The sequence below is a fragment of the Trachemys scripta genome, chromosome 2, assembly GCF_013100865.1.
Source record: "Trachemys scripta elegans isolate TJP31775 chromosome 2, CAS_Tse_1.0, whole genome shotgun sequence".
Taxonomy (NCBI): Eukaryota; Metazoa; Chordata; order Testudines; family Emydidae; genus Trachemys; species Trachemys scripta.
The window spans coordinates 136,248,407-136,260,262 of record NC_048299.1 but is presented as its reverse complement, the minus strand read 5'-3'; positions in this window follow the sequence as shown (position 1 = coordinate 136,260,262).

Genomic DNA, 11,856 nt, shown 5'->3' with positions numbered 1-11,856 from the left:
CTTTTTGTCAGTGCAGAAGGAAATTTGCTTAGGATGATCAGAGCCAGATTCCTCAGGCTGTGTGTGCACGACAGAGGCATGGCAGCTTTGCTGCTGTAGTGTAGACTCTTCCTCAGCAACGGAAGGGTTTTTTCCTGACACTGAAGTAAATCAACCCCCTCGAGAAGCAGTAGCTAAGTTGATGGAGGAATTCATCTATCACCTAGCCACATCTATAGTGGGGATTAGGTTGACCTAACTACGACACACAGGGCACAACATTTTTCACAGCCTTGAGTGATATAGCTCAGTCTACTTACGCTTTTGGTGTAGACCAAGCAATGGTCTACATAGTTCACTTTGCACAACTTATAAAATGCAAACTAAACTTAAATCAGCATGTATAAGAGGAATCTCCAATCAATGTCAAGCAGTTCTTCTCAGTGTAAGGGGACAGGAGGGAAGAGAAGGTAACGTGACAGAACAAGGCTATGATACCACATTCCATGCTGGTGAAAGGCCTTCACTAGCATCATAAGCTAAAGCTGCCCCCTTTAAGTTCCACCACAATCAGACAAAGTAGACTCATGAGCCACTTGTGTCACCCTGCTCCACTGCTCCCAGCAAAACTGATCTCCATATAACTTTATAAAGTCTGGACTTTGATGAAGTTCAAAGGGGTTGGAGAGTGAAATCCATCCTTGATCCCAGGGATAGGGCATGAGCTTAGTTCCTCCACCATTCCTCCAGCCTCTGGGGTGCTGCACCACCCTATTCAAGGCCTCCATTCTAGAGTAATTTTTACCTTTTCTTGGTAGTAGACAGTGGATAATTTGTGTACCAGAACCTCTGATGCACCAGACAGCCATTCCCAGATGTCATCTCTCCTGTAAAAACTACCCACTAAGCACATCCTTAACTAACATTACTTTGGCTAGTTCTGACAGTACTCAGGAGTGCTGTTTTTTGGATTTTTAACATGTAATCTCGGATGCTTGAGTAGGATAATGAATTCCACTTCTTTTTACAGTCTGAATATTGGTAAGGAAAATACAATGGGACAATCTCTCTACCTCATAATTCCAGTCACTCAATGTAAGTCCATACAAAAAAGTGTTAGTGGCCAACTTATCTGTACCATGATGATAGCATCAGGAGGGTGCTTCAGTCCCAGCTTCACGTTCTACTATATACATGTGAACTAGTTTATTTCTGCATTCCTTAAAACATCCTGCTGCCACTACAACAATTGATTGAGGTAATGTCCATGTTGGTAAGCATGGAAGTTGCAACTAATGACAAAGGTTATGTACCAGCTCCTGAAATGCCTGGGGACACACAATGAGTAACAGGAATTTCATCAGATCTCTAATAAGGCTTGGGTGGCACGGATACCAAATTAGGATAGAAAATTCTAGCTGAATTTGGCCCAGTCCAGCATGACCTTCAGTTCACGAGTCCTGACTGGAGGGATTCCAGATGACTGGAAAAGGGCAAATATAGTGCCAGTCTATAAAAAGGAGAATAAGTACAACCCAGGGGATTACAGACCAGTCATCTTAACTTCTGTACCCGGAAAGATAATGGAACAAATAATTAAGCAATCAATTTGCAAACATCTAAAAGATAATAAGGTGATAAGTAAAAGTGAGCATGGATTTGTCAAAAACAAATCATGTGAAACCAAACTGATAGCTTTCTTTGACAGGGTAACAAGCCTTGTGGATGGAGGGGAAGTAGTATATGTGGTATACCTTGACTTTAGTAAAGCTTTTGATACCGTTTTGCATGACCCTCTCATAAAAAACTAGGGAAATGCAACCTAGATGGAGCTATTATAAGGTGGGTGAAAAACTGGTTGGAAAATCATTCCCAGAGAGTAATCATCAGTGGTTCACAGTCATGCTGGAAGGGCATAACAAGTGGGGTCCCACAGGGACCAGTTCTGTGTTCAGTTCTCTTCAATATCTTCATCAATTATTTAGATAATGACATAAAGAGTACACTTATAAAGTTTGCGTACGATACCAAACTGGGAGGGATTGCAAATGCTATGGAGACTAGGATTAAAATTCAAAATTATCTGGACAAACTGGAGAAATGGTCTGAAGCAAATAGGATGAAATTCAATAAGGACAAATGCAAAGTACTCCATTTCAGAAGAAATAAACAGTTGCACCCATACAAAATGGGAAATGACTGCCTAGGAAGAAGTACTGCAGAAAGGGATCTGAGGGTCAAAGTGGACCACAAGCTAAATATGAATCAACCGTGTAACGCCGTTGCAAAAAAAGCGAACATCATTCTGGGATGTATTAGCAGAAGTGGTGTAAGCAAGATACGAGAAGTAATTCGTCAACTCTACTCTGTGCTGATTAGGCCTCAACTGGAGTATTGTGTTCAGTTCTGGGAGCCACATTTCAGGGAAGGATGTGGACAAATTGGGGAGAGTCCAGAGAAGAGCAACAAAAATGATTAAAGGTCTAAAAAACATAACCTATGAGGGAAGATTGAAAAAATTGGGTTTGTTTAGTCTGTAAAAGAGAAGACTGAGAGGGGACATGTTAACAATTTTCAAGTATGTAAAAGGTTGTTACAAGGAGGAAGAAGAAAAATAGTTTGTCTTAACCTCTGAGGATAGGACAAGAAGCAATGGGCTTAAATTGCAGCAAGGGAGATTAAGGTTGGACATTAGGAAATACTTCCTAACTATCAGGGTGGTTAAGCACTGGAATAAATTGCCAAGGGAGGTTGTAGAATCTCCATCATTGGATATTTTTAAGAGCAGGTTAGACAAACACTTGTCAGGAATGGTCTAGATAATATTTAGTTCTGCCACAAGTGCAGGGGACTGGACTAGATGACCTCTCGAGGTCCCTTCCAGTTCTTTGATTCTACTTAGTTTGTGAGATGTTATAGCACAAGATGAGATGCCTGAGACAATACATGTTGTTTATTTGAAAAAGAGATTAAACTGAGAACTTGTGATGGAAATGAACAAAACTCAAAGACAATTTATCCTCAATTAGCCATGAGGAGTCTCTCATAAGTTACTATGAAACTGGTATTTATGCTGCTGCCAGTTACAATGTATTATTCTGGAAAGGCATATCTGATTTTTTCCCCTGCTCACAGATCATTACATACAATTATATCTTATGAGGTTAAGTTATTCAGTATGAGTCCTTATCTCAATAGCTTGCAATGACCTGGAGAGAATGCCTACCCGTGCCTTCTATTGGCTGGAATGAGTACTTTTAAACATTAACCCCCCTACAAGAATTCTCCAATTGCAAGGCTATTTGGGAACAGAAGATGTAAATGTGGGCTCTTCTCTCACTGTGAAGTTCCTATTGGCTGTGATGCTATGGGATTTCACCAAGACCTGCAAGGGGTTGTGTCACCACCTGCCCTGTAACCCTCGGTGCTTCTGTGGTGTGCAGCTTTGGCTCAGAGCCCTGACACCAGCAGCATTTTCACAACACAATGGCCTCAACCTGGCTTCCCCCAGCATGGCTGCTCCTTGCAGGGTGACACCAACAGTCCTTCCAATCTAAAGTCTCCCCAAAACCATCTCCCTTGCAGCGTCCAGTCCCTCTCATTGGATACTCATAGGCATTATTCAGTTCACTGCTTCCAAAGAGACAGAATATACACCAGCCTGGTAGTTCAGCTGAGGATTTCACCCTTCGGCTTTGCAATAAAACAAAATTAAGTTTATTAAGAAAGACCTGATAAGCAAGAAAAGACAAAAGATCCACTTGGCTACAACAACATTGCGAATAATAAGTAAAATAAACATGCTTTCCAGTGACAAATTTAATTTCCTACATGGTGGATGCCAAAATGTCTTTCTGCCTTTGCTTATATTTTCCAAAGTCTATTGTCTCTGTTTCAAGAGCTAGGAACTGGAGGTGGACGCTCAATCCTTCATTGTGATCATTAAGCAGTCTTCCCACCTGTGCCCTTCTCTCCTATTTGTTTAGCTTGATGGCTTTGTTTAGCTTCCATGTAGATGTACTTTTCATTGTCTTCACAGGTATTACCTGGTTCAGTTTACTTTGGGGACAAAGGAAAACAGGGAAAACAACATCCCTTTGTCTTGGACAGTCTGGGCTTATGCAATGTTTGCAAAACACAATTTAAGTACACGTTTCCAGCACACATCTATAATTCTTTATACACTGCCCGCACATACATTACACAATATTATTAATTATATTAATCAGGTTACCAGTTTGCATATGATACCTTACCAGACACCTTATAGACACAGATTCTGACAGCAGTATGTAGGGGCAATGAGTGTGTTAGGCTTGATGTGAGTTTCGGTATTGTGTGCTCTCTGCAGTTGCCATTGAGGGGCTCCCAGGATCACAATGTTCATGGAGTACACCATAACAACCACCATGAAGTCTACAGCTTTGTTAAAGTAACACAGAAATTAAACACCTATTAGGTCAATTAATCCATCTCAAGGCTGTAAAGACTGTTCTCTGCATTGGAAAAGCACTCAAGAATGCATCGTAGTCTTAAAATGACTCCAGCAAGGGAGCTTCTATCATTTTCACACAAATTAATTAACTATAGATATAGGAAGGGGAAAGAAAAATGTAAAGCTATCTGAAGTGATTATTTTTTTAGATGCTCTTGTAACCTGCAATAAGAGCATAGGTCTTTGCTCCCCTCTCAAGGCTAATAGATTTATGAGTTGTCTACACATGCCACTTAAGAGATTTAGTCCTTTAGCTGCTTGAACAGTGCTTTTAACACTATAGAGCACAGGATCAAACTCTACAGTTTGCCTAGCCAGTGACATTCAGATGCCATCAGTACTGCTTAAGACCCTAAATACTGTAAACTAACTGATTTTCTTGAAAGGCTACACTGTAATCTAATAGTTTTCACCATTAAAGGGTTTTTCCTATTCAACCTATCTTTTTTCTTTTCTTAATTTCACTGTTACTGTACATTCAATATAAACACACACACTTACCAAAAATCTCTCATGCTTTCAGTTAATTCTAAATTAATTGATTCCCCATGTGCTATACTCAATCAACTCTACATGTATTAAGACGTCATATGTCAAAATGGTAAGAGATATACACACATCTTCCTGTCTATCTGTTAATAGGTTGTGGTTAAAGACTGACATCCTGGCCATGCAAAACTCCCTTTGTGTTCAATAGGGTCAAGATTTCACCCACTGTACACATCTTGTTTATAGTTTGGAAATTGACTTATTACAATCTAACACTGTGCTCATAACACAAAGCTAGTTGTACATATAATTTCTTATGCTGTACAGTTCAGTGCATTGAGTTTCTTTTGAAAGTACTCACTATGCAATAGAACACACAACAATTCATTGAATCATCCCATCTACTAGCTGTTTCCACTTACCCAAGTAGGTTTTTGTCAACATTAACTCTTCATAAGTGGTCATTTTACTTTTTGATATTTGGTATTTCTAGCATTTATAATTATGAAAACATTAGTAATAGAAATTAGCATTTTTAAAAGGTACATGTGATCTGTTTAATTTAAAAAATGGTATTAATCTATGATGTTATACTGACAACACTGATAATGAACATTTTTTAAAATAAAATTGTTTGAACATACTTAAATTCAACAGCAGGGAGAATGTTGGGCAATCAAATCCCTGCTAATAAGAAACCAACAGCTCTATGCTGTTTTCAGAATTGTTGCTGACTGCAGAAAGAGAGATTTGAATCCTAATGGAGTGTTATGGCACTTTGCATATTAACATTGTGGAGGATTCTATGCACTTTTCAGCTATGAATTAATAGCATGTAACTTATAGTGTCGTCTCACAGTCTAGATCTTTAGCATAACGTTACTCCTATTATGTGGGGAATCTGATGCTCACAACTTAATTAAAAGCAATGGACCAAATTCAGCCCAGACATAAGTAGGTTCTAATCCTTTGAAGTTAGTGAGAGTTGTGTCTGCTTACTTCAAGGCTGACCTACTGACTCTCAGGAAGATCTTATATGGAGAACAACACTTTAATAACAATAAAAAGAGGAATCAGAACGCATGGTACCCAGTCAAATTTAAAAACACACACACTAGTAGTATTACAAAAGTAATGGGTGGAATCCTGTAGGCCTGGAACATATACTATTGCATCTGAAGTCCATGCACAGTACCTCCATTAAAGTTTGCAAGATCAGGCTATAAATTAGCATCTCCGCTAACTCAGCTAATAGGTGCCATAGCATGATGCTCCCAGGTAAAATGCTAAACTTAATATAATGTCTTTTATTAATAGGAGCAAATATCTCATGAGAAAGACAAAGATTTTTAGCCCTACTTTTGGTGGGGGAGAGGGGGAAGGGAGGGGAAGAAGGCAGTCAATTATTTCACTGGTATTATAGGAAGGGAGGAAGAATGCACTATCTGAAGGATAATCTAATTTTGCTAAGATCACATCATATAAATCACAAAAGCAATGCAGATCTCTTTAGCTTGGACATTCACTAGATTCTAGTGCCATGGAGTGTTCATGCCACAGCATAATAGAGTGCCCAGAATCAGACCCGCTTTCAAGTGTACTAAGCTGAAAGGCTCTCACTGCAGCTTGTTCTAATGCTGCAGAGGGATGTGTGTGTGACTCTAACCTGGCATGTAGTTTATCATTACTTAAATTAACAAAAATGTACATGAGGGTTATTTTTTTCCTTTCTGTTACTCATGCCACATAATCGAATGTATAATTCTATCAGCTAGAACTGAAGTGTACTGGATTGAAATGGATTTTCCTTTGAGGTGTAGGAAAGGCTTTTCATGGTGTGCTGTAATGTGATTGATGGACACCTCTTGTAATGCTTCATTCTGAAAAGAAAGATCTCCATAGGCTATGTTGTGGGTAGGGGGAAGCCAGCCTTATGGTAATTCTGAAACCAGCACAATACAGCAAGGGTATCTCTACACTGCAGTTAAACACTGTGACACATGACCAGAAAGGGTTAAGCGTCCTGCAGGATAAATGACTCAAACTCAACCCTTAAAAACATATGGGGAGATAATGTTTGTGTTTTTGTGTATTTACATATATATTGGTAGAAATCAACAATGTAATCAAATAGTCCCTGCCTATGCTGAATTCTGTTAACTCAGAGATCAAAAGAACATCTTAACATTTAAATGAGCTACAAACAGAGCATATCTCTGTATTCATCTCTTTTTGAAGTGAATGGCAAATCATCTGTGAATGGTGGAAAAACAACCAATTGCCTTGTTTTAATCTGTGTGGATAATTACCGGCTATGCTTAGGAAATGGGTCCACTTCAAAGTCCACATGAGTGCCTATTGTTCGACTAAGGACTCTGACCTGTCCAAGAAGGCCTGGAATTGTATAAATGACCCTTGGGTCCTGATCTTGTCATCTCATATCTGTTTGAGGTTTCATGCAGGGAAAGCCTAAGCCACAAGGACTGAGATCCCAGTTCTGACTGGACCGCCCTAAAATATAAACCTTTGAATTATTTCTGAAAGAACTCTTTGCATCTACAAAGCTCACCATCTCCGCTATGAATCTGAATCTCAAGATTGACTCATGTTTGCATGTAAACTGTTCTTTTAACCAACTTCTTCTTCCTTTTGTTTTTTAATAAATTTTAGTTTAGTTAATAAGAATTGGTTATAAGCATGTATTTGGGTAAGATTTGGAATATTCATTGGTAGAACCTTTGTTGTATGATGAATAAGATTTTCATTAATCCTCATCATATCTGACTTGGGTGCCTAGATGGAGGCCTGAGGCTGGGTTACATTAAGGGAATTGTGTTGTTGACTTCTGAGTAACCAGTGAGGTATAATAGAAGATGTTTTGTATTGACTTGGTAAATCTAAATATTGGAATATCCATCAGCTTTGGGAATGGCCTGCCCCATTCTTTGTAGTTCGCCCTAATTGAGTGACCTCAGCTGGCTAACCTGGGATTCCGGTCACAAACACCCACGGCTGTCCTGTGTCCGTTAACTCAGGCTACAGGCCTTGTGCTAAGTAGCTGTTAAATTATGGTCTAGATGTTCAGGCTTGGGCTGGAGCCAAGCTCTGGGACCTGAGGTTCCTAATGTTGATTTTGGGCTCCACCACAAGCCCGAACATCTACACCACAATTAAAACAGCCCCTTATCCTGACCCCATGAGCCTAAGTCAGCTGACATGGGCCAGCTATGTGTGTTTAATTGCAGTGTAAACATAACCTAATTTAGAGTAAAAAACAAACAAATAAAAACACTTTAGAGATATACTCTCCTGAAATAGTTTTGTGGTTACAAAAGTGTCCTCCGGCATATTTTGTTAAAATAGCCAAAGCCCTGTGAATGTATGAAGTCTAAAATTGTTATTTTGCCACAATGAAATAATGACCCTTTACTGAACTCTGAAATAGACATTGACAGAGCATAGGTGGTGTGCTTCTTGATGCACTTATTCCGAACACACTGATTTCCCTAAAATGAGAAAGATTAATGTGAAAATGTCCCAAAAGAAACAAGAAAGATTATTAACAGTAATAATATTGCCAATAAAAAAAGAACTTCCATGGATGAGCAATTTTATATCATACCTCATACCTTAAACTCCATTTAAAAAAAAAATCATTGAAGAGATTGTACCACTGCAAATAATTTCATCACGGTTCTTTCACAATATCTCCAGGAGCAACAAGGACAAAATTTCTAGTGATTTTGAATATAAGAAGTAATTGGTTTCAACAGAGAGGATGGTCATAGCTGTTTTCTGAACTCATTTTAACTAAGGCTATTTCCCAACTTTTTCACAAATGGATGAGGGAAGGAAGGCAGGATATGTTATGAATACAGCTAAGTGAATAACTGATAATTTGTTTCACTGCCAGGTTCGGAAAATTGAAAATCAGTCTGAGTTTCTTTCAAAATTCCCTTTATTTTTATTTTTATTTTAAATTTTAAGTTTAAAAATGGTCAAAGCCAAAATAAAACATTTCAATTTTCTTGAAACAAAAGTCTTTGGGGATTGGGGGTTTGTTTTAAATTGTCAGGTTTGGTCCAACCGAAAAGGAATTCTCACCTCCACTTCTTCACTGCCCACATACAACATTTCAAAATGACCAGTGAACACCCCTCCACCCCACCACCACCCCAAAAGAAAAAAAAAAAAGAAAAAGAAAAATCTATTATTCACCCAGCTCTAGTCTCTGCCAGTTTTGAGAGGGCTATAGCCAGGCCATTGGACCTGATTTATACAGTGTTTTACCTACAGTATTCAGGTGTCTTTTTGGCAATGGGTGTTATATAAATGTGGGCCAGAACTCAAACTTTTTACGCATGTTAGTGAGCACTTCCATGAGACGTGCTACTGAAGCCGCTGATCCCAAGCAGCACTGATGAACACCACCGCAATTACCATCAGATAATGTTACTCTGGCAGCCATATACATAAACACAAATGTAATAATTCACTAATAGGCTCACCGCTGAAGTCCTCACTCCAATCACTTCTCAAGCTTCACCCAACTCCCCAGAGATGAGGGAGAAGTGATGGACCTGGCATTTACTTTGTTATATGGTAGAGGAAGGATAAAGGATTAACAGAGCCTATGCAGCTACGTAGTGATGGCCTGGCAGAAAAGTTTGTTAATGTACACTGGGACATCCTGGGAATCCTCTACAGGGATCTCTAGGAAACTTTCATGTAGGTACTCAGCAATCCTCTGTTGAAGGTTCCTTGGCAGAGCTGCCTTGTTTCTGCCCCCATTGTAGGAAACTTTGCCGCACCAACTGGCAATTATTTCTGCAGGGACCAAAGTGGCACATAGGCAAGCAGGGCCGTCTCTAGCTATTTTGGTGCCCTATGCACACACACACACACCCCGTGGGGGAGCGAGGCTGTGTGGGGCCCCAGGCCTCCACAGGGGGGAGTGGGGAGGGCTGGCATAGGCCTCCATGGTTGGCCCCAGGCCTCCATGGTGGGGCTGTGTGGGGCCCCACCCCAGACGTTCGTGGGGGACGGGGGGTCCTGGCCACTTCCTGTAGGAAGTGGAGTGACCTGGCCCCAGCCTGCTCCGCTCCCCTGGGTCCCAGCCACACCGCCAGTGAGTTGCTGGGGGGCAGTTTCCCCTCCTCCCAAGCCTGGGAGCCAGGGGAGTGGAGCAGGCTGGAGCCAGGTCACTCCACTTCCCACAGGAAGTGGCCAGGACCCCCCAACCACCACGGACGTCTGGGGCCAGCCCGCGGAGGCCTGAGGCCCCACACAGCCCTCCCATGGAGGCCTGGAGCCAGCTTCCCCCGCTCCCATCTGTGGAGGTCTGGGGCCCCAGGCTGCTCCACTCCCCTGGCTCCCAGGCTTGGTGGAGGGGGGAAACTGCCCCCCAGCACTCACCGGTGGCATGTCTGGGAGCCAGGGGAGCGGAGCAGGCTGGGGCCAGGTCACTCTACTTACCACGCACTCTTCAGGGAAGTGGGGGCAGGGCTGGGGCAGAGCAGTGATGTGAAGGGGCTATGCTGGGGTGGAGCAGGGGCGGGGGCCTGGGGAAGAGTCGGAGCAGGGGCTGCAGCAGCACACAGATTTCCTGGTGCCCTATGCAGCTGCCTACTTTGTGCATGAGTAAGGACGTCCCTGTAGGCGAGCAGCATAGAGAGCCAGTCTGAAGAGGCATGCTTGCAGGAGATGGGCCCTTGCCTCCTAAGAGTGAGATATCTGGTTCAATTACCCCAGCCTGTGGAAAAAGGTGCCAATATTCAGAATACTCTCCCTAGGTATGTACACTGATCCTCTTTGCAAACCATCCAGGTCCTTTTTCCCTTCTTGCCCATTTCTCCTTCCCAACCTCCCCTCTCCCACCTCCCCCACCAAACTCACATATTTGGGCCTCTCGCTGAGCTGTATGCTAGCAAAGGGACAGTGACAAAGAAGTGTATGTGACTTTTGTGATTCACGGCTTTGAGTGCACTCTCAATACTGTCTTTGTTCACTGTTTCTTTGGCTCCTGCAGATGTGCCCTTCAATACCAAACCGTACACACTGGCAGAGCACCTCCATCAGATAAGTAGGCAAACCAGGAGTAAGGATGATATGTTTAGAAAAGTGCTGAAGTCAATAGATGCAGCACTTAGCAAAACAAGAGCACGGAGAGAGAGAATGAATGAAAACCTCAGTCTGGATAGCCTGGAAAGGAGACATAGGCAGGAGCAGAGTATAAAGCTACTGACAGGACAGACAGAAATGCTCAAGCTCAATGCGCTGCAATCAGAGTGCATGACTTTCCCTGCAACCAATATATAATGCCCTCCCCAAACTCTCCAAACACATTCCTCGCATGTTCCCATTCTGTCGCAGCACTCCTTGCAATCCACACCTAGAGACTGGTTTCATGATGAAAGCTAGAGTTACATACATCTATGAGAGCCTGAACCGAGAGTCTGCTCCTCATTGCCATGTCCCCCGTTTGCAAAAAATTGGGTGAGTTATCTTTTAATTAATTACTAGTATTTGAAACAAAAGGAGTCTCTCTTTGTGCCACGCGGTAGTGGCTGCTTAAATTCAAACACAGTGGCAATAGTCAGGAATATTTGCTCAATACAATTAAAGTTCAGAAAGCCAGCATTAGAGGGATCATTTGAGGTGGCATGTAAACATTGCCTGACAAATGCATCATATAAAGAAACATAACTCGTGCTCGGTGTCAAAATGCTCCTTCAGAGCCTCCCTTATTCTAATCGCTCCCTGCTGAGCCCTTCTAATTGTTCTCATATCTGGCTGCTCAAAATCAGCAGCCAGATGATCCACCTCAGCGCTCCACCCCAAGGAAACTTTTCCCCCTTTGATTCCCAAATGTTATGCAGAGCACAGCAGGATGC